The sequence below is a fragment of the Leopardus geoffroyi genome, chromosome C3 (genome assembly GCF_018350155.1).
Source record: "Leopardus geoffroyi isolate Oge1 chromosome C3, O.geoffroyi_Oge1_pat1.0, whole genome shotgun sequence".
Classification (NCBI taxonomy): domain Eukaryota; kingdom Metazoa; phylum Chordata; class Mammalia; order Carnivora; family Felidae; genus Leopardus; species Leopardus geoffroyi.
Window position 1 is genome coordinate 56715457 of NC_059338.1, and position 23111 is coordinate 56738567.

Here is a 23111-nt window from a genome sequence, read left to right on the forward strand (position 1 = left end):
GTGCTTGTGATGTGTTTTGTGTTTTCCCTAAGCAGAAGAGGAGAGTCGTAAGTGTTAGACATGCCAGGAAACTTTGGTTTTCCATCACCCAAGTGGACTCTGCATTCTCTTCACTGCATACTACATAGTAAAGAAATATGAAAGCCATCTGCTCCCCATCCAATACTCATGTCTTCTTGATCTGCCTCTTAAAATTACACAGTTATTAGAAGGCTCTGTCATCCATTTCCTGTTTGCCAAGACACCTGTCACATGAGCTGAGCATTCAGAATCAATAACTGTTAGTCCGTGGGAACACACACAGCTTTTCTGGACCACTGTTAAATATAGAAGGTTGATTATTGGATTATTGTCTTTGTCACTTGTCTTCCATGATCTGTAAAATGGTAATATTATCATCTACCTTGTGGGGTTGTTGTGTGGCTCAGGTCAATTTACATGCATAAAGCCTAAACAATAACATGAATATAAACAGGATTTAAAGGAGCTTCTGGGGGTGCCTGGGTGGCTCAGTCGGTTGAGCGTCCGACTTCGGCCCATGTCATGATCTTGCGGTCGTGGGTTCAATCCCCACATAGGGCTCTGTGCTGACAGCTCAGAGCCTGGAGCCTGCTACGGACTCTGTGTCTCCCTCTCGCTCTCTGCCCCTCCCCCACACATGCGCGCTCTCTCTCTCTCTCTCTCTCTCTCAAAAATAAATAAACATAAAAAAAATTTAAAAGCTTCTGAATGATCTATGGGAGTGTTTTCTACCAGAGCTTCCCAAAAGGCTTCGTACAGCCACATTTATTAATTAGGAAGCGTCTTCATGTGGTGGTAAGTCACTTACACACATTTTATATGGGCTACATAACCAACTCTTAGGTCAAAAGTTATGTATGGCCTTTCTAACAAGTATGAACTTTAATTCCTAATGCCATGGCAATTAAGTGTCACACACATTTGTTTCTTTAAATCTAATTTAATATGTTCCAGTCAGGATGGTAGAAAATCAAAATCCAGGTCTTTGCCATGTTGATAACCACAGAGGAAATCTCCCACTTCTCTGGTATCATTCAAGAACTCTTCTTTCTGTAACATTCGGAGGATCTGGTTGTGATCGGTCAACATTGGTCATCATTGATATGTTTGTTGTTCAAGTACATATGTGTCCTTGAAGGTGGGCAGCCTGCTACCCACGTTAGTCTTAGGTTCTAGGTTTTTTGCTGAAGCCGTGCACCTTCAGATGGCTCGACTCTAACTATCTCAAACCCTCTCCTTAGGTTCGCCAGACAACCAGTGCCCTCTAAGTTACCGCCACCTCCCCTAGGCCACTGGAAAGGAAGAGACCGCTGATTGCCATGACAACTATCTAAATTGAACCAGAAACATGGAAGTCTTGTATTTGAATGTAAAGCTATACCAGTTCACCCATTTCACAAACCTGTTGAGCACTTTCCCAGGTGTTTTGGGGTTTACAAAGATAAAAGACAGTGTCTCTGACCTTAACAATCTGGCGGATTTCAAATTCTCTCACGAAGCCCATCTAATTTAATCCTTGAGTTAAGACCATTCTCCGTGGTGAGAGTACAGGTGATGGGACATATTCCTGATTGCTGAATAAACTGAAGCTCCGGAGGGCAACCTGATTCACGTAGTATCACATCCAGTGAGGGGAAATGCTAGAAGTACATTCAAAGACTCCATTTCAGTAATCTTTTACATGACTCTGCCCTGATTTTGAGTCCAAGGGATTCCTTCAGAAAAGAACTTAGAAGCGATTTGGTCTATCAGCCAACATGTGGGAACAATTGGAGTTTGGAGAACCTTTTTCTACAGTGATACAATAGCAGATGTTGTCCAACTTCACACCTTGCAAGTATGGTGCTGCCTACGCATTGCCTGAGAGGATATAATCATCACCACGGTATGGAAGGAGATCATTCTTTGGAGTGGACAGTTCGCGATTCAAACACCAACCACTCACAGCTCAAATATGACATTAATTTCCACGTGCCTCCATTTTCTGAGAAGTTCTGACGACCTACTTCGTCGAACCGGTAGAAGAGGTGAGTGAGATAGCTCACATAAAACTATGTCCCTGGGCCTGGCACCCTGACCCAGGGGAGGCGCTCCAGAAATCTTAACCATCACCGCGCCCCCCCCCCCCCCCCGCCACCGTCACCACACACACACACACACACACAATGAACAAACATTTATTGAGTACTTATTGCTAGGGAGTAGAGCTACAGATATAAATAACATCTAATACCTTACTCTAAGAATTGGCTTCTATGCCACTTGGTGGGCGAGGAGAGACTTTGCTCCCCCTAAAGTCATCCATTTGGAGGGAGAAAAGGGAGACTGGGAGATGGGGAATGGGGAGCCATCCTTCTCCACTGCCACCTCAAGAGGTCAGAGGAAATGGGGCCAAATTCCCTTTTGGATTTCATTCCCTCCGGCCGAGTGGTGGGCTCATGGCTGGGAACAGGATGTTGCTGAGAGAGCTGCATCCAAAGGGAACTCTTATTTCCTATGTCTTTTGTTCCCTGACATTTTCAATTTCCATCACAGGAGCCTTTGCCAGTCATCTGCTTCGCCTTTATCCCAAAATCAATTTCCTGGGAAGGTGCAAGATGCTGTGAACATCTGGCCCAAACGCTCAGGGCTGTCCTTCCCAATTGGGTGTTCTTCATGTGACGCAGTGGAGTGGCAGTGCTACCTCTGCCCTGGGACATAGTAAGACACCCGGGCCAGAGCGGCCTGGGTCTGCCCAGATCCCCTTCTCCTTCTCCAAATACCAGGAGCATATTTCCTACTTCAATTGCCGTTTTGACCTCAAATAAAACTAACCTGACTTATGGTAGAAAAAAATGTGCTGAGATTCACTGGGGCATGGCTCTTCCTTTCCTCCAGAGAGTTTGGGCAGAGAGCTTCAAATGGACCTCAGGAGGACTCTTTCCAATTCACTGTGTGCCCCCAAAAGTAGTGGCACTAATAAAACATCAAAGAGTAAATACTGGTTAGTGTGTGTGTGTGTGTGTGTGTGTGTGTGTGTGTGTGTGACAGAGACAGAGAGTCAGAGAATTAACAGCTGTCATGATTGCCCTGTTTCAGAGTACAGGCATTTTCACTTCAGAAATTTCAAAAAGGACTCCAAAATAAATGTGAACACGTACACTCAGAGCAACCAAATGTATTTTCTCAGACTACATGTCTCCTGAGGAAAATGTAGAGCTTTTGCTTCTGGCCAGACTGGAACCTGTCCCCATGCCCACCTCCCTCTGCCAAAGCTTTGATCCTAAAGAAACACTTCAGGATTCCAAACTCAAACCCACAATAGCAGACCTTGTGGTGGATGTATTTCACATTCATGATATTCCTAATTCACACCAACTCTCTCAAACCACACTCAGTGCGAGGTACATACCACATGTCCATTCCGATTTTCCCGATCACCAGCCCCCACCGTGCCCTTCGTAAACTATTTTTTTAATCAAATTTCCTCCACATTCACCACGGTTCAAGAGCTCCTAAAATTTCACCTCTCCTCCAGACTATTTCCCGCTTAGGCTGGAAACGAGGTGGAATTTTCTCCAGCTTCAGAGTTCCAAGATGAATAGCAAGTTCCAAGGTTGAACACCTTCAACCACGCTGCACACGACAACAGCAACACCAATAATATTTTGGGTGTAAGTGTTACCTTCTCTAAAGCTCAAAGCATTTTTAAAGATCACGTTCTGTGTTTGTATAGCATTGTTCTGGGTAAAGAGAGGAAAACAATTGTTTTCTCATTTGACAAGTAGCAACTGACAAATGGCAAATAGCAAACCCAGGGTAAGCACCAAGCAGCATACCTGAGATGCCTCGGTATGATCCAGGAGGAGGCAAGGCAGGGAGAGAACCTGATGAGTCTCAAAAATAGTGATCTATGTGTTCGGGGCCCACCGCTGCCTGGGACACTGTCTTATCTCAGTTGTTACTGTTTTTTACGACTATCGATTTTGTTGTTGTTGCTGCTGTTCCGATTCTCAGATGGATGTTTAAATTGTCTTCAAATATCCCCTCGTTCCCATCATTCCTCCCTCCAAACATACACACACACACACACACACACACACACACATATATATATATATATATATATATATATATATACACATATCTATTTCCCCCACCAGACTGCTAGGGCTGTGCCTGAAATTCTGGAGATGAGGGTTGGAGGTGAGGGAGATTTCCTGCTTTCTCCTCCTCTGCCCTCTTCTCTTCTCCTGGGAATGAAGGAAACTGATATTTACTAATTGTTTACTGCACGATGTATTTCATTTCACTTAACAATCATAACATCCTTACTTTGGTATTACCTCCCTGCAGAAGGATTAAGTGGATTCTTTATATTCTCACAGTTTGTAAGATGCAGGGCTGAGCTGTGAACCCCTGGCGTTTCACCCCTTCGGGTCTCTCAATTCTAAAATCCAGACATTATTTCTCCTTTTTTCCCTTGTAAGTTTGTTCCTGATGTTCATTTTAAACATATTTAGTCCATACTAAGCTCTTTTGGGTAGATGCTCAAAAAATGGGATCAAATGAGTATCTTTATCCTTTTATGGACACTGAGACTTTAAAGTTTTGTTTTGTTTTCTTTTTTGGTTTTCCTAAACATTTTCTTTTCTTTTCTTTTTTTTTTTTTTTTTTTTTTGTTTTTTTTGTTTTTTGTTTTTTGTTTTCCTAAGCATTAAGCTGGCTGAGTTAACATTCTTGTTCCAAAGGCTGGGACTAAGATAAAAGCCAAGAGTCTGATTTATTTCTTCAGGGATTCATTCAGATCATACAAAGCTATTCATTGACTTGGCCTTTCCCTCCCAAAGACCCTAATTTAGAGTGATTTGATTTCATTACTGGTGATTGGAAGAGTTTATTGCATAGAAACAAACTATACGTTCCCTTGGAGAAATATGAAAGTCGTCACCAGCTGAGATGACCCATGAATAAAACGGGTGAAAAGTGTTCTAAAGAGGAAGAATCCATAAGAGAGATTATTTTTAGAGAAAGAAAGACGATTATTGGAGGTAATAACATGTCTTAAGCTAGATATGTCATTTGGTCTCCTTAGATAGCTTCTGCAGGATGGAAAATACATTTTGTTTTCTCCCTCAATCTGACACACATCATCATTATAGAAAAAAAATTGCGTAGACTAAAACACAAACAGAATAAACACACATAATTCCACCCACCCAGATAGAATGACAAATAGACACTGTGATATATGAACTTCCAGCCATTTCCTGCACACATATAATCTAACAGAAATAAAATCATGGCATACCGTATCTTTGATACTTGCTTTTTTCCCATTAAAATGATGAATGCCTACTAATATCAATAAGGAAACATTTATAACACAATAATTAAAGGCCTGATAGTATGATATGTTAGTTATGATAGTATGATAGTATGTTATCCCGTGATTTACTTAACCTGTCCTTTAGAATTAAGCAATGAGATTATTTCCATCTTTCCAATTTTAAATAATGATACACAGACTGTCCTACAAAAGCCTTAACATAAAGGAAAAACTGGGAGATGGTAACCCATGTTTGGAAGTGGAAATGTTGATTATATTAAAAGTATAAAAAAAAATTAAAGTTTTTGATAGATGTTACTGCATTATTTTTCTAAAAATTATATTAACATACATAGCAGGGTCTGACTGCATCCATTTTTCTAAATCCACTGATTGATAGAAATAAATGTTATTTCATTGTTTTAATATGGATTCCTCTGATTAGCAGTAACTGAGTAATTTGGAGGCGCCTCGGTGGCTCAGTGAGTTAAGCGTCTGACTTCGGCTAAGGTTGTGATCACCCAGTTCCTGGGTTCGAGCCCTGCATTGGGCTCTGCGCTGACAGCACAGAACCTGGATCCTGCTTTGGATTTTGCATCCCCCTCTCTCTCTGCCCCTCTCCTGCTTTTCCTCTCTCTCTCTCAAATATAAATAAATAAGCGTCAAAAGATAATAATAACGTTGGGTCATTTTTGCTATGAATATTGTTTTATGTATTTCTTATTTTGTAAATTGTTTAGTATTTTCTGACCACTGTTTTCTACCTTCCCAAGTACTAGTTGGTCACTTGCGGAATTGTACAAACTCGCATGATTTTCAGTTTTGTAATACATTATAATATATGCTGCAAATATGTTTTCCAGTTTCTCTTTTTTGCCTTTTAAATATTCTTAATTTTAGTTTTACGTAGCAGACTAAAAGGACTACATTTTGCAGTAGTCAAATTTATCAGCATTTTCTTAATTTGCTTTTTTCCCTTTGGTTTCAGACTTAGACGGTCCTGAGGATTTTAAATCAACTTTGAAAAAGTCCAACTTGTGATATATAAGATCTCTAGAAACCTCAGAATTTCCATGCATCTCTATTTATGATACTGGTTCTCAAACTATGCTTCCACAAAATACCATTTTTTCAGTTTCAGCCAAGGTGCTGTGCCATTAAATATGAAAAATAACAGTCTTTCCAATTTTTCAGAAAAATAAATTTAATGGAGTATCTTTCAATTCTAAGGTTTCCCACCACATTAAAAAAAAAATGTTTGGTTACAGCTACTTGTTGCCTTTATTGCTATCTAATAAAACCTGGTGTCATATTATATATTCTGTTATTTTAAATTTAATACGTCAATATTAAACGGTGTTGTGCAAAAATCACTATTACTTCCAGATGTTCTACTAACTGACAAGTTCAAGGATATGGTGTATGTTGGCTTCAGTTAAAAACTAAAAGAGAGATAATGTTAATAACACATACAAATTAGAAAACTAAACACTAAGAATTCTGTTATAACTGCTAATCACTTCTTACTTTCTTGAAAACCCTATGCCTTGATTACAAATATCACAGGAAAATGCATTCAATGAATTCGATTGCCACGCTCCTATGAAATTATGATTTTCTGATGGGCTCAAATAACTTTCCTAAAGGAAAGATACTTTTTTTTTCTTTAACCACAAAAATTATTATTCTTGACATTAGAAGTATAAGTGGGACAAGAAAATTTATTCCTTGTTTTTTAATGCTTCCAGAAGTGGTCTTTATTGCTGTACTGGGTCTGTGAAGAACATATACAAAGGCACCTCTCAACTGGCACTCACAAATAGAAGCTTTGAAAATCCGCACCTATAAAATGCATGCATTTCCTGAACTGGTAGCTGCTTTATTCAACAGACCATTAAAAGCCCATTTAGAGAGGCTCTCGCAAGCTCATATGCACTACCGCTACTTAAAGCTGATGAACACAGCATAGCAAGAAACAAAATAAAACAAAAAGTTGGACCAACTTTTTGGGAGAAAAAAAAAGCTCTTTCCCCAGACCTAAATTTCCTCCAACACTAACACTCGTATAAAGAACAGGTAATGTGACAAAATTGCCCCACTTCCAATCTCCCAGCCAAAAATCCAACACCCCTCCACCCCTCCAAGTATCAATCATCAGCCCAGGCAAGGCAAATGAACTTTTAATCAATAACAGCTACTGTTTCTTGTACCAGGACTGTTTATGATTTAAAAGGGGGAAAAATTTAAATCAATCCTGATGTGAATGTTTTCCCTCTTGAAGAGAAAAAGCAACACCCTGTGTCAAAAGGCAGGATGGGGAGGGGGGGTGTAGTTTCACATGTTTTGAAAAATATGTTAAAACAAAATAAATTTGAAATTGTTTTTGCCCTCAGTAGCTATAGGAAGAAGAGTAGCTACGTAGAGTTAATGAGTCATGTCAGACAAACGGCTTCAATTTATGTCCACACCATTGCATTTCCTGTTTATATTCATACATTGGTATGGATTAATAGAGCTAAAAGGGAATTTAGGGAACATCTGTCCAAAGATGGGTGCTTTGGGGCCCCCATCACTGGAACTGTTGAGGTGACAGGACGAATCGGCTGAGAAGTCGGAGGGAGAATTCAAACCACCAATGTAACAACAGGTTTTTAGATTATATTGGTGGGTGAAACTGATCATCTATGGAAGCCTCAACTGTGAAGTCTGCAAAAGTAGATCTGCTCTGGCTGAGGATTCTTGCCCCTCTCCCTATCCGTAGCCAAAAGGCAACCTTTGCCTGGAATTTCCAGGATGTTACTAAAAACGTTTGTAAACCCAGAACCAGACACCTTTAAGCACCTCCCCCCTCGCCCCCCGCAACACCCCGAGGTGTTCTGATTCTTCCCTCCATGTTCCTTCTATTCCTCTAGGCTACATCCACATAGGTGCAGCTAAACACCATAAATCCTCATAATATGGTAATCAGGTCTTCCTGCATCTTGAGTTTTCCCACAGCCAGAGAGAAATCAAGGTGGACTCTTTATGAGGCCTGCTGCATTATTTTGGCATGTTTGCACAAACCAGAAATCACTTCTCTAAAGATTACTGAAATGAAATCATCTTTCACCTAATTGGGAAAGGCTTTTGCCCAGTTTTAGAGAGTAACACACTGGGGAGGCAGTGGGGGATGATGATGGGAGTGATTTCTTGACTGTTTTCTTTTACAGTTTGCTGAAATGGAACAAATCAATCCTGTCTTGCTTATTTATAAAACCTTAACACCAATGGGGTGGGGAGAATTAATGAGACCAGGCACAAGGAATGTGGAGATTTTCATTTCTAAACTGCTGGCACACAGACATGCATTAGTGTCTTGTAGCTTTTCAAGGGCGCTGAAGAAATGAGTTTTCTGCCTTTTACAACTTTCAGTGGAGAGCATGCATTTGCACATAATTACTCACCACTGTAACTGGCAATCAGGAGAAGGATCCAGAAAAGAAGCCCACGTTTTTTAAAAACTAGGATACTGTACCCTCCCATGTACCCAAAGAACACAGTGATAACTGTCGACCCTCAGAAAAGAATGACCACGTGACTAGTAAACACAAAAGATATAGCAGCCTTTCAGGGTGTATTTAGTCCTCATACTATCTCTGTGATAAGGAAAATGAGTCTCCAAAGGATCGAGCGATCTGTTCAAAGAGGCACAACAAGTTCTTTTCATTTTTCTAAGAAACGTTTTCCTGGGAAGTGGAGGAAGACTTTTGATCGGTATTAAACACTATATTAACTTGTGTATAATTAAAAGCTGATGTCTGTCAGCCACAGTAACCATGCTGCACCTGCTGTGTTTTTCTGCTCTGGAGCCCACTTAGGAATAGCTGATGTCCTCAAAATGTCTTGCAAATTCTTTGGAACTGTCGTCTCTGCTAGTGTTTACTCCGAGGACACTGATACCTGTGCAGAGGGTACCATCTGCCGGTGCCTGCAAAGTGGCTAAGTCACAAGATGGAACTTCCGCTCATGGATCCTCCCTGTAAAAAAGTTCTGCTTTGCTCCCAGGCAAAGGAGGAGAATGGCCCTTCAATGGAATACATACTCCATTTCATCTCCTGTGCCCTATAGCTACACTGCTTGAGTTACCCCATGTCCCCGGGTATTTCAGGAAAAGGACCCTTTCGGCATTTGTTCGTGGTTTCTCTCTGTGTCTGGGACACGGGTGCACAAGAGTCCACACTTTTCCCCACGTCCCACTTCTGTCCTCCATGTCCAAACAGCTCTAACTCCTGCCTGTGGCCTTTACTACTTGGCTTTTACCTCAGTGCTTCTAATTTGGTTGACGGCTCTTCATTTAGAAGGAGAAAGCCATCTAGCTCATCAGCTTCATGACCCACACAAACCAGATGATCAGGCAACAGAAGAAAATATTAAAGTATGAATATAGGGGCAAGAGTTCATATTTCTCTCCCTTAATGTGCTTGGAGCCTTGGAAGGTAATTATAAGTATGTATGTATTTAGACTTCTGTCATTGATGGTAAGCTGTTTGGAAATTCAATGATGGCTTGTCAGACTCTAGGTAAGGAGGTGGAATTTTCCATTACCAAGATGATTACTTATTATGTTTAGTGCCTTGGACACCGTGGGCATTTGTGACAAAATGAATAACAGTGAGTCCAGGGGAAGGGCATTTGGAAAAAAAGAAATGCCTACTTTTAGAACCACCATTAGTCTTGGCAAACAAGGATTCCTGCCTCAAGCCCCATGTCTTATGGAGGTCTGTGCTTTGAAGCGTCTCCCTCAACATTTTCCAGTCCCCTTCTAGTGCCTATGAACAGGTGGAGCCCACAATGCTACCCAGGCAAGACTTTCCCTGCCCAGATAGAAACCCACATGGATCTCAGTCAACCTGCTATCCCGTTTGTAGGTTCAACCAGGGGCTGTGAGAAGCTCTGAGACCTGCCACCCATGGGGCCATCCCAGGGCCTCGAGAGGCTGATATGGCAAGTGGATCACTCCCACTGGCTGGTGTGGAATTTCTTTGGTGGGAGCACATGAGATCGGGCCTCCAGAATGGGGCCGACACACTAATTTGGGGGACTCCAGGTGTTATCTGTATTTATATAGATAAATTTTTCCAGAGCTTCACATATCTTAGAGTGATCCAACCTGCCTTCGGGGCATGAACCACTCATAAAGATAGATTGCTCTTAGGGAGGATCTTAACAATGACTTGCAGTCCAACATAACATTCTTTTAAGCTTCTCAAAGATGGAATTCATGATTCTTACTGACATGGCTTCTCAGAGACTGGCCCAGTGCTAAGCCTATCCTAGACATTAAAAACACATTTGATTAATATTGCAGTCTCTTCCATCTGTCCATCCATCCATCCATCCATCCACCCATCCATCCACTCAATAATCTCTTCTAATATATTATTCCCTGCTTGCAGGACAGGTGGATTCTCAGAGTTTCCAAAACACAGTGGACTGAGGACCAGTAACATTCCTAAAAGTGTATTCTCAGAAAGGTATGCTGACCAATAAGGACTAATAAATAAGGAAAACTGCATTGAAGGTGGAATATGGAGTGAACTTCTCTAAGATGAAGACTTACATGTACGAGGAAAATCTTATCCAGGTTTCAAGGAAAGCAACATTGTCATTTGCTCAGACTTATAAAAACAGAGAAGCACACATAGCAAATAACTTTAACTCTCTGAGAAAATGACACTTTGTTCAACAGAACGCCAAGAATATAAAAGTGTGTCTAGTTATCTTTTTATAATTGACAAAGCATAAAAACGTATTATCCTGCTACAGATTTATTTCAAAATGCAATTTAACTTTTCTCTTAATTATGATAGATTCGTTTTCCTGGTATTGTTGTGTTTTTGTAGCTGTTTGCAAGAAACACATCAGCCATCTTTAGAAAGGGAGGTTGATTATAAGGTGCATATTTTCTTTGATTGGCATTAGGAAACAATTAAAAATGAGAATGGAGGCAGCTTTAGATACCAACTATCTCTCCTAATTTCTCTCTCCCTCTCTCTCTCTGTCTCTCTCTCTCTTCTCTCCCTCTCTCTTCTTTTTTCCTTCTCTCATCACCTTTCAAAGATGAAGCCATCTCAAGGTTCTCCAACCAACCCAAGGATGAGATATGGTTGGGTCAGAGAATTGCCCCTGGACCATTCAGAAGGTCACCTGTGTCCAAAGAGCAGCTGTTTGCTCTTAAGGGAAGGTTGGATACTGCATCAGACATATCAGCTATAAATACAAATATCTAGAAAATAGAAGTATAGAGGAAAACAATTAAAAAGCCCTTGTAATTCTACCACCCGGAGATAACTGCCATAAATACATAAATACGTTTCATTCAAATTTTAGTATACGCATGTATATACTTAATATTGTTTACCAATTTTGGATACAGTGATATTATCTTTTAGCTTACCTTTTAGTCATATAAATATAAATATATTTATTTTTATATATTTCATGACATACTTAAATTCTGTTATTTAATGGCTGCAAAAAATGGCTGTCAAATGAATACACCATAGTTTCCTTAATCAATCCCCTTTCATTGAATTTTATGATATTTCTTGGGGTTTTTTTCTTTTAATTTTTTAAATGTTTCTTTATTTTTGAGAGAGATAGACAGAGCATGAGCAGGGCAGGGGCAGAGAGAGAGGGAGACACAGAATCCGAAACAGGCTGCAGACTCTGAGCTGTCAGCACAGAGCCTGACTGACGTGGGGCTCGAACTCACAAACCTCAAGATCATGACCTGAGCCGAAGTCAGATGCCTAACCGACTGAGCCACCCAGGAGCCCCTATTTTTCTTTTTAAAACAAAGCTACAGGGGCGCCTGGGTGGCTCAGTTGGTTGAGCGTCCGACCCAGGTCATGATCTTGCAGTTGACGAGTTTGAGCCCCACGTCGGGCTCTGTGCTGACAGCTCAGAGCCTGGAGCCTGCTTCACATTTTGTGTCTCGCTCTCTCTCTGCCCCTCCCCCGCTCATGCTCTGTCTTTCTCTGCCTCAAAAATAAAGATAAACATTAAAAAAATAAATCAAAATAAAACAAAACTACAGTGAAGAATTCTGTAGCTAAGACTGTGTGTGTATATAGTTTCCTTAGAATACATTTCTACACTGGAATGACTATGTCAACAAGAATGAACTTTTTAAATTCAAGTTTTTGCAAATACTGCCATTTTTGCCCAGGTGATTATGTCGCTTTAAGATCTTACATGCTGTGAATGAAGTATCTCTCTCATCATATCCTGGGGACATCAGGTTTTAGGTGTTTCTCTGTATTTTTAATTTTTAGTGTTATAGTTGACCATATTCATTAATTATACGCCTGAAATTTAAAAGAGAAGATTGCCGCCATCAGTTTGGTCAATCCCTTAGAGATAAATATCTCCCTACAAATTGGCCTTTTTTTCCAAATTTCACTAAGAGTGCTGAGAGCTGAGACTCACAGGGTTCTAATTTTCTATGGAAGAAATCTATGCTAGCTCTGATGCGTCAGTGTTTGTGTAGCCCTGGGCATTGGCTGTTTCTGGCCTAGTCAATGATTTGGAGTTTATTAAGTGAATGGATTTTCTTTTCCATGGACAATTGTTCTACCTAATAACGTGCATTTAAATTACATTTTACTCTAAAAGTGTATAGAAGGTAGTTTTGTCTGGTTGGTTCGTTGGCTGGTTGGCTGGCTGGCTGGCTGGTGAGAGAAGAAAATCCATATTTTTTTCTAGAACTTTCTTTTAATGAAACTCGTTAGAGTGCCAACAACTGACTAATGCATAAATAAAGTCCGGACTCTAGGTTGCAAGTCTTCTGGAGACATGAAAAGGCTCTCAGTTAAGAGAGAAGACTGGGTGTTTCCTCTCTTTTCCTTACAATTTTTGTTGTAATTCACTATTTTCCTTGGATCAGATCTCTCAGGAAAGATGTGTCTGCTTAAGTAATTGCTTACTTCTGCACACTCCTCCAGGTTCAAGGGCAGAGCAATTTACTTGCACACTAACACCCTGCTTCCAAATAAGCTCTGTTCCCGTTGGTATGTTCCTTTCTTCTGGTCTTTGCCACAAGGAGTTTTCCACACCAGAACCAGTCTCCAGATTCCTCTCTATCTGATCTCATTTGCTTCTTATTAAACCCAGAGCTCTTTTGAAAATACTTTAATAAGTACTTTTGATCCCTTCATGTTTTTCAAGGATTTCTCAGTTTCTTCCAAACACTCAGCTGACAGATTTCTGGGAGCAGCCAGTTCCAGTTGGAGACACTTTAGGCTGATGATATCAACTGAACACCCAGGGAAAGGGCCTTTGAGGAGACCTCTTGTTAGCATGGGTGGCTGGGAGCCACACGGGTCCTGTTCTTCATTTCTCTGGAAGTGAGTCAGGGAAGACTTTCAGACCTACACTCTTTGCTTCCTGCAAATGACAATGTTCTTTCAGAAACAATGGACTTTAATAAAAGTATAAGCAACGTCAGTGTGCCTATTTTCCTCCAGTCCGCGCTCTCTCAAGAGTGTTTCTTTCTTGCTAGAGCGGCCATTCTTGACTTCCCTACAATTTTCTGGTCTCTGAACACCCAGAGACCATAAGATCTTTCCACATCTGCAAAACCACTGTTGGGTTCTCTGTGGCTATGAGTGACGACTCAGACTCATGCTAAACTTTCCTGGGGAGGCGGAAAGGTCCGTCTGAAGTCGCGAAATGTACCAGGGGAGAGAGCTAAACTTCAAGGCTTCTGGACCCAGCTCTGCCCTCAGCTTGCATTGTATGTTTGAGGATGTCATGAAGCATTGTAGGTTCCAGATTCCTCATTTGTAAATTGAAAGAGTTAAAAAAAAAAAACAACGAAACTTTTATTGTCTTCCCAAAAGCAAATTGAGATTCTAACCAGGAGGGGATAGCACATTTAATTAAACACAAATCAATAAAAAGTTTAATGTGGCCATATACTTTTGGATTTGGAAAATAAATCCTGGGAAACCTTTGAGTACTTTTTCTTATAGTACACACAATGCAAACTAAGGTTTGGTAACAGTGTCAGGGGTGAAGCATAGGTTTCAAAGGACCGAGCAATTACTGGCTGGCGGAGCTACGCTGCGGTGTTATGGCTGTGACACAGATCTGGAGTCACAGAGAAATGCATCAGCTCCTTGGCTTTGCCGGACAGAGAAATGCATCAGCTCCTTGGCTTGGCTGGACAGAGAAATGTATCAGCTCCTTGGCTTTGCCGGCGGCTCCATAATCTAGGATAAATTCAGGTGGCTCTTTTCAGCTCAGACTCTTCATCTAAAAACAAAGACAAAAAGCAAACAAAAATCACATCAAAAAAAAAAAAAACCAGGATAATAACATTGTTATTACTGTTCCTTTTTACTATTACTGTTCCTTCATACTTGGGAATATTAAAGACAAAGCGTATGACGTGCTTTGCTCAGTAGCTGGCACGAAGCAAATCCTTGCTGACTACCATTAATGTTTTTAGTGCCTATGGATCTAAAAAATTATTATGTAAACTACTTGAACGCTCACCATTTAATTCAATCAGTTTCTTGTTTGTTTTTGTAGGGATACATGTCAATGCCTTTCTCTTCGCAAGTTTGTTTTCAATATATTCAACATAAATATTCAAAGCGGTTCAGTAAATACAATATATACAAAGCTTCAAATGCTTTGTATATGGAACTTTTCTGTTCCATTCATCAAATACTTGACTTAAATATTTCCAACTTATTTTGAAAAGTTCAATTCCAGTTTATAGAAATCTTATATATATATAATATATATATAATAATCTTACGTATATATGTATACATATATATGTATTTTTTTTTTACTGCAGGGCACTTGGGTAACTTTACAAAGTAGTTCTTCAAAAGCTCATTTTTAAAAGCTGATTTCAAATAGCAAAGAAAGAAAACACATATTGCCATGCCACAGTACCTCCTTAAAATTTAAAATCAGCGCTGTCAAAAAATTATGGAATTTAGTTACTCTGTATACTTAAAAACACAGTTTTACAGTTTCACCACTACAGTTTCTTTTTTTTTAACAGACTTTTTTTTAAGTTGATTTATTGATTTTGAGAGAGAGAGAGAGCATGGGAGGGGCAGAGAGAGAGAGGAAGAGAGAGAATCCCATGCAGACTCCGAGCACGATGCAGGGCTTGAACTCATGAACTGTGAGATCAAGACCTGAGCCAAAACCAAGAGTCGGGCACTTAACCAACTGAGTGACCCAGGCACCCCTGACCACTACAGTTTCTATATCATTTGGTAGAATATCACAGCTTATTTGGATGTAATTATGAGGTATGTTGTGCATCATATCCAATTCTCTGCTTCACGAGCTTCTTATTTTATTAAGAACATTGTGGTTCACCAAAATCTGTGCTGTGTACTCATTGTCAAAACATAATTTTATCTTCAATGTCAAACATTTTAGCTAACTCTCTGACATTCACAATAATGTCAAATGTTACACTGTCAAAAGAATGAATTTCTACAAGGTTGGCTTTGATTACATTGAACCGAGGGGAAAAGAAGCATAATTGGGATGAGCTAATTTTTTTATTTGTAGAATCTGATGACACTGGCACAATACTCCACATTTTACTGTGAATTTCTTCTGTTGTTCACGATGCCACATGCTAACAGCTGTTGCTTGAGTATGAATTCAGGAACAAAAAATCTCGGAATAAAACACGAGTTGGGGTGCCTGGGTGGCTCAGTCGGTTAAGTGTCCAACTCTTGATTTCAGCTCAGGTCATGAGCTCGGGGTCATGAGATCAAGCCCTGTGTTGGGCTCCTCACTGGGCATGGAGCCTGATTGAGATTCTCTCTCCCTCTCCCTCTGCCGCTCCCTTGCTTGTGCTCTCTCGGAAAAAAAAAAAAAAATAGAGTGAAAGTGACATAGAATAGCCATTGGATCTAAATGAAAAGTTGTATCTCTTGGAATGATACGAATGGGACTTTCTGTGGTTGTAAAGAGAGCACAGTCTTTATATACTATATACTACCTTTTGAAGTAACTGCTGATGCCTCTCCAGCAGACTTGGCCTTCTGGTTTCCACGCAGTCAGCTACACCCCTGAGGCCCCATGGCGGAGGGTAAATGTTAAGTAAGACACATTTTGCACAAGTTCATTGTTAACTTTCTTGAGCCATCAAAATTTCGCTTCTTATCCTTCAACTACACACAGGCTTCCTTTTTTAAAAAATGTATTGCTGCTAAAAGTCTTTATTGCAAAATAAAAGAACATTGTCACGCAATAAAATAAACAGTTGTAGATTTTACACTGTACAATAAATGATAAAACAACAGTACCTAAACTGTTCAAACCACTCTCGTCCTGCTTCGCAGACAGGGCTGTTCTGCCTCTATTCCCTTCATTTATTCCACATGTACCTAAACTATAAATTACCATGTTTCTCATGCACAGTCCCCCTGCTGACTGTGACCTGGTGGTTTCATGTATTTTGCAGCCACCCGTCACGGTACAACTGAGTTGTGCACCAGTAGAGTGTTGACTGTTCCCAGAACTATCTGAGACTGGAAGGAGACAGCGGCACCCAAGGGCCTGTGTCTGAGCAGGCTTCATTTCATCAGCAAGCTGTTTCTGAAAGGGAGGTGCTAAGGATCAGGAGAAGAGATGACTTATCACTTGTCATCTTTCAGATTTAGCCACAGATGAGAATAAGAGCCCTGTGCACGGCGAGTACATCCTTACCCACGGCTAGATGAGACCGTGGTAGAGCTGGAAGGACAAAGAGGGAGGAAGCCCACCCAACTAATCACAAATTATTCTAAGGCAACTATTCTAGTAAAATCTCATCATACAATGAAAAGTCTGGGACACGTCCTAAACCAGATTGGAAGCCAGAGAAACGCTTATAAACTAGTATTGCCCTGGGCTTATGATTATACCATAGAGTCATTTTTCAAAACTATCTGGACCTATACTTCCAGGTTCAATAACAAAGGGTTATGACTTATAGGTAAAGGTCACTGGAAGACGGTTTTTAAATAAATAGCAGGAAGAGTTTCTTAAAATGGCACAGGCAGAGGAGCAATCCTCATCACTGGAGGTGTTAAATCTAAGTATGGGTGTTAGAAAGAGGACTAGGAGTGGGTAAAATGAGCTCCTAAACCCCTTACAAGGGTTTCATAATGCTCAATCAATATGCTGTTACAAGTAGATCTTAAAGGGAAGAATCTTAGCCCCAACAATGCTGGAAATATAGTTTTTTTTTTTTTTAATTTTTTTTTTCCAATGTTTATTTATTTTTGGGACAGAGAGAGACAGAGTATGAACGGGGTAGGGGCAGAGAGAGAGGGAGACACAGAATCAGAAACAGGCTCCAGGTTCTGAGCCATCAGCCCAGAGCCTGACGCGGGGCTCGAACTCCCGGACCGCGAGATCGTGACCTGGCTGAAGTCGGACGCTTAACCGACTGCGCCACCCAGGCGCCCCTGGAAATATAGTTTTAGCAGAGGTCATAAGAAAGAAAAAAGTCTCCCCTTCATGGGTTTATAGATTCTTCCAATGACCTTAGATGGGTTCATAAATTTTGGGAGAATCTGATCTTTAGACTAGTCACAGAAAAGAATAGACTATTGATTGAGAGGGATCTTAAGAAGTCACCAAATCCAGGGTTAACTGCTAGTTGCAATGTTCGGCCCATAATTGATGCACAAGAATCTTTTGGAGAAAAACTTAATAGTTTTTTGAACATCATCTATACAATGGGGGTGGTATTACCTGCTCAATTCCAGACAGACCAACAGTGTCCAACAGCTTCTAATGGAGAGAAGAGGCGGCCGATTATTTATCTTCTTGTGAGATAATAGAGAAGGTGTGTAGTTAGTTCAAAGCTGATGAATGTGAAATAAAGGCCATTTTGTGAATTATGTTTCAGCTTTTCTGAGATGGTAGTTTGTCTTCAACCTATGATACATTCTTTTCGTTAACCTCCGTTTTCTTGAAAGATAAACATCAGCAAATTGTTCTCCCAGTGCATGACTACATTCTTGCTTCTTGGCAGAGAAACTTTTATGTCAATCTCATAGAGCAGCTGGTAAGTGGCCGTTCTTTTTAACCCGAATACTGCCCGATCCCTATGATCTCCCACAGTTCTTTTTGTCCACCGCTCAAGTCTTCGGCAATCAGCAGCAGAATTTCTTTTTCAACTGAAATTATCTGTGAAGCTTCAGCTGAGGAGATATAAGACATTAGTGATACAAATAAACAAAGCCATCGCTCGCAGGGAAAAACAGGCTTTCAACTGCGGTCATAGTAAATCTGCATTTACTAGCTTTGTAACTTTAGACAAGTTACATAAATTCATTTGGACCTGTTTCTCCTTTTATAATGTGGGACGAAGAATACTTTTGCAGGGCCGTTGAGGATTAAGGGAGATGGGGTAATAGCAAGTGCTTAGCAGGTCCGAAGAGACTCCACAGGGTTGTTTCCCTCCAATTACAAGCGGTTGGAAACGTCGGGGAAATTTTCACCGTGGAGTAGAATTCCATTTCATCTGTGTGTTCACAGCGAGCTCTATGCACCAGGCACTGCTACACACACTGTGAGACAGAGAGCGGAATTTTTAAAAATGAATAGAAAGGGGCAGCCGGGTGGCTCAGTTGATTGTCCAGACTCAGGTCCTGAGCTTGCGGTTCGTGAGTTCAAGCCGCGCATGGGGCTTGCTGCTGTCGGCACAGAGTCCGCTTCAGATCCTCTGCCCCTTTCTCTCTCCGCTTGTGCTTGTGCTCTCTCAAAAATAAATAAGACATTTAAAAAGATGCATAGAAAGTTATACTTGCCCTCCGGAAAACGAATGGTATCATTCTTGGGTGAGGCCAGAAAGTCCTCGGTATGAGGCTAGGGAGCTGAAGCTGTGTACTGGGGAGGGGTAAAATGTCAGTGATGCCATTTCCAGAAGAAAAAAATTATGGTGAAATTATGGTTAATCCTCAGGTAAAACTCTTACAGGCCAAAGTGACAGGGCAGTAGTTAGAGTCGCTTGCTAGAATTCCAGAAGGTGTGTCCCAGAACAAGTTTTAGGCACGCACTACAGAGCCTCAGTCCAGGACTTAGCTAGCAGGTACTGAAAGGGGGAGCATCACTTCTGTCCGTCACTGAGCAGGAACAGGACAGCCCCAGTGCGCCCAACGCAGGATTAGTTTCACACTCCTGAATTATCCTGGCTCGGTAGAATTGCTTGGGACATTTGGGGAGCTGCTTCGTGCCCACATTGCCCCATCTGGGAGATAGGCTTGTAATTTTACCCAACACGCAGGGGATTGTGACACTGCTTTAAGTTAAGGGTTTGAAGAAAGTCTGCTGTTTTTAGAAGCAAGAGACTATGAAATAACAAAATAATTTGCGTTTATTTTTTCACGTACAGTTGATTCTCATTATTCATGGATTCTGTGTTTACAAATTTGGACACTCACTAAAATTTCTTTGTAACTTCCAAATATGTATCTGTGGTGCTTTTCATAGTCATTTCCAGACATGTGCAGAGCAGCAAAAAATTTGACTAGCCTTATGCCCATAGTCCCAGCTGAGGTCAGGCAAGGTGGTGCTGTGCCGTCCCGTTTCAGCTCTTATACTGGAAATAAGTGTCCTTTCCACGGGCTTTTCAATGCCATGTTTTTTTTTAGCACTTTGTACTTTTTTGTTGGTGATTTCATCTATTTGAAATTGGTCCCCGAATGAAGTGCTGAGATGCTGTGTGCTGCTCCTAAGCACAAGAACCCTGTGAGGCACCTTACGGACAAGATACGCACGTTAGAAAAGTTTTGTTCAGGCACCAGTTACCGTGCTTGAACGGTGCTGTTGGCTGTGACCTCAATGTTAATAAATCAACAATATATAGGTGTCTTTAAATAGAAAACACATAAAACCAGGTTACCTATTGATCAGTTGATAAAAATGATGATCAGGGGCTCGGCGGAACCTAACCCTATATTTCCCCGGGGTCCGTGGATCGCCATTTGCTAATTCAATGTTCCCAGCTACTTGGAGGACATACCTAATGCAAATAATGAGAGTCAGGTGTACTTATTACTGGTTACCCTGATTTTTTTCGTTCGCAAAATCACCTCCGGGGAGGAGGAGAGATTAACGATCATTTAATCTAACTCCTTCCTCGGACATTAGAGAAAATGACAGTGTAGAGATGTGGCTTGACCTTGGTCCCTTAGTCAGAGGAGGACAGACACGGACTAAAACCAGGCTTCGGCCCTCCATCCCATCCTTCTACCAACAGACCACTCTAGCTTTCCTGTGTAAGCAGGGGGCAAGTGACTGCTTTGGGAGTGCAGTGTACTAGGGTGGCTTGTGCTGTAGGCAGCATGCCCAGCAGCGTCAGTTCCTCTGGTCATGTTAAGATGGTGGACTGCGTGGGGCGCCTGGGTGGCGCAGTCGGTTAAGCGTCCGACTTCAGCCAGGTCACGATCTCGCGGTCCGGGAGTTCGAGCCCCACGTCGGGCTCTGGGCTGATGGCTCAGAGCCTGGAGCCTGTTTCCGATTCTGTGTCTCCCTCTCTCTGCCCCTCCCCTGTTCATGCTCTGTCTCTCACTGTCCCAAAAATAAATAAACGTTGAAAAAAAAAATTTTTTAAAAAGATGGTGGACTGCGTATCTCACGTTTCTGAGCTTGAAGAAACACGTGCTCTTGCGCCATGTTCGTGAGCAGTGGCGCACTCTACGGTAAAAGACCTCTGTGGTCCATATCAGGACTCACATCTATAAGAAAGTTTTTCTTTCAAAATCTTCACTCTTATCCTGGGCATGTCTTGTTTATGAGATTAAGTCAATTGACCTGCGGAGCAGCTAACAAATCTTCATGCATTGGTACACTGTCCTTTATATTTCTAAGGACCAGGGAGAAGCCATTAACCCGAAGCCAGACAGATTTGGTTACCGTTTAAGCCAAACTAGGTGACTAAGAGAAAGATGAGGCCCAGGGAGTGAACTCCCTAGAGAACCTAGAGAAGCACGAAGGTGACTCTGTCATGAATGATGTCATTGAATTCAGTGAACACTCAAGGACCTATTAAGTACGAAGCATGTTGCCTTGTGCTCCGATCCTCATCTCTTGCGAGTTATGTTGTGGTCTTACCATTACAGTCCCAAATGCATCCTCATTGTCGCTCAGTTTGGGCATGATGACATCGTGACAATAAATAAGTATGATCTCTTCAAAATCATAGTCTATTTTGTCCCTAATCTTTCCCTTGGCACCTTCCCTTTTTTTTTCCTCATGTATTGAAAATATCTTCTCTAGGAACACAAAGAGCCAATCAACCAAATAGTTTCTAAGTATGGAAAGTCAGTGTCTAAGGATGAGAGTCTGGAGGAAGAACAACCTGATCTGTTTCTTGGCATGTGGACACTTCTGTTTCTAGCCCCATGGTGCTCATTATGTGATGTCATTCCAATGCAACAAGTAACCCAACTTAGGTGCGATGAGAAAGTTTGGGGAAAATTTAAAGCCAAAGTCTGCATTACTTTATCATCACGTTTTCTCCTCATCAAGTATGATTCATCAAACAGCATTAATTATTCAACGCCACTGGCATCACTTTGTCAACAGATTTCAATCTTCTGAGAAACAAACACGCAAAAGAAAGAGAATTAACGCTGAGTCCTTAACATAAGCCACATATTGAGGCTAGCTCATAATGAGGTTAGCTCATTTAACTCTCATAGGAAACAGTCTAGGTGGGTGTTTTTCTCTTCATCCTAGAGGTAAAAAGAAACAAATAGATGAGATTATTCTTCTAAGGTCACTAAGTAATGGAACCAGCATTTATATCCAAGGATATCTTGATCCGAATACCAACCTCTTTTCACTGTATCACATGGCCTCCCCCTTGCTTATCTGTTTTCCATGTAGTGCATGGAGATTCCAGCACTGTTTCTCACTGTGTGATCCACAGACCATGTTTGTCAGAATCACCAAGGATACTTACTAATGACACAAATTTCTGGACTCCATCTCTGAACTATGGATCTTAATTTCAATGGGGGAGGTCCCGGAACCTGCTCGGTTGACAAACCGCTCAAGTGATTTTCATGCACTTTGAAGTTTGAGAGACAATGGTCTACATAATCATACACATCAAAAGGGATGGGCTAATAAAGAATATCACAAACCCTACATCAAAGATGCTGATATTTATAGCATGTGCTCTCCGTGCTCTGTCCATATCCCTTGGGCCTTACCTATGTCCCTCAAGACAGCCAGTTTCTTGTGTTTGCGCGACTTTCCCTTGGGGCTCCCCCCCAAGCCTCAGATGGGGCTCTGTTTGTGCACATAGTAGACAAGAAGTACCATGGAATTAACTACCCCCACTCTACCACCCCTCTGCCACAGCTCTTAGCCGGTGACTGGTCGAAACAGGTGTCTAAATCCTCCAGCCCTCTGACTCCTTGGGTAGATGCTTCTGAGATTTGTGTTATGTGCTGTTTTTCAGATGATACCCCACGAGGGGCGTCTGGGTGGCTCAGTCAGTTGAGCGTCCGACTTCGGCTCAGGTCATGATCTCGCGGTCCGTGAGTTCGAACCCTGTGTCAGGCTCTGTGCTGACAGCTCAGAGACTGGAGCCTGCTTCGGATTCTATGTCTCTCTCTTTCTCTGCCCCTCCCCTGCTCATGCTCTCTCTCTCTCTCTCTCTCTGTCAAAAATAAATAAACATTAAAACAATTTTTTAAAACGATGATACTCCACGAGATTAAGTCCCAGTCATCCATCGTGGTGTTCTGAC

At 41.3% G+C, this 23111-nt stretch overlaps 1 long non-coding RNA gene across 5 annotated transcripts in view; it reads left to right on the forward strand.

The window, feature by feature from the left end:
• LOC123585133 overlaps nt 1–6646 on the forward strand; it is a 154635-nt gene extending 147989 nt beyond the window's left edge. For 3 of the 5 annotated variants that reach the window (XR_006705928.1, XR_006705931.1, XR_006705929.1), the window contains one exon: nt 1263–5755. This is a non-coding gene — a long non-coding RNA (uncharacterized LOC123585133). Of the gene's footprint in view, nt 1–1262; nt 5756–6317 lie in introns of those variants that run through there. The other 2 variants (XR_006705932.1, XR_006705930.1) reach the window with 2 other exon arrangements.
• Nucleotides 6647–23111: the final 16465 nt, after the last annotated feature.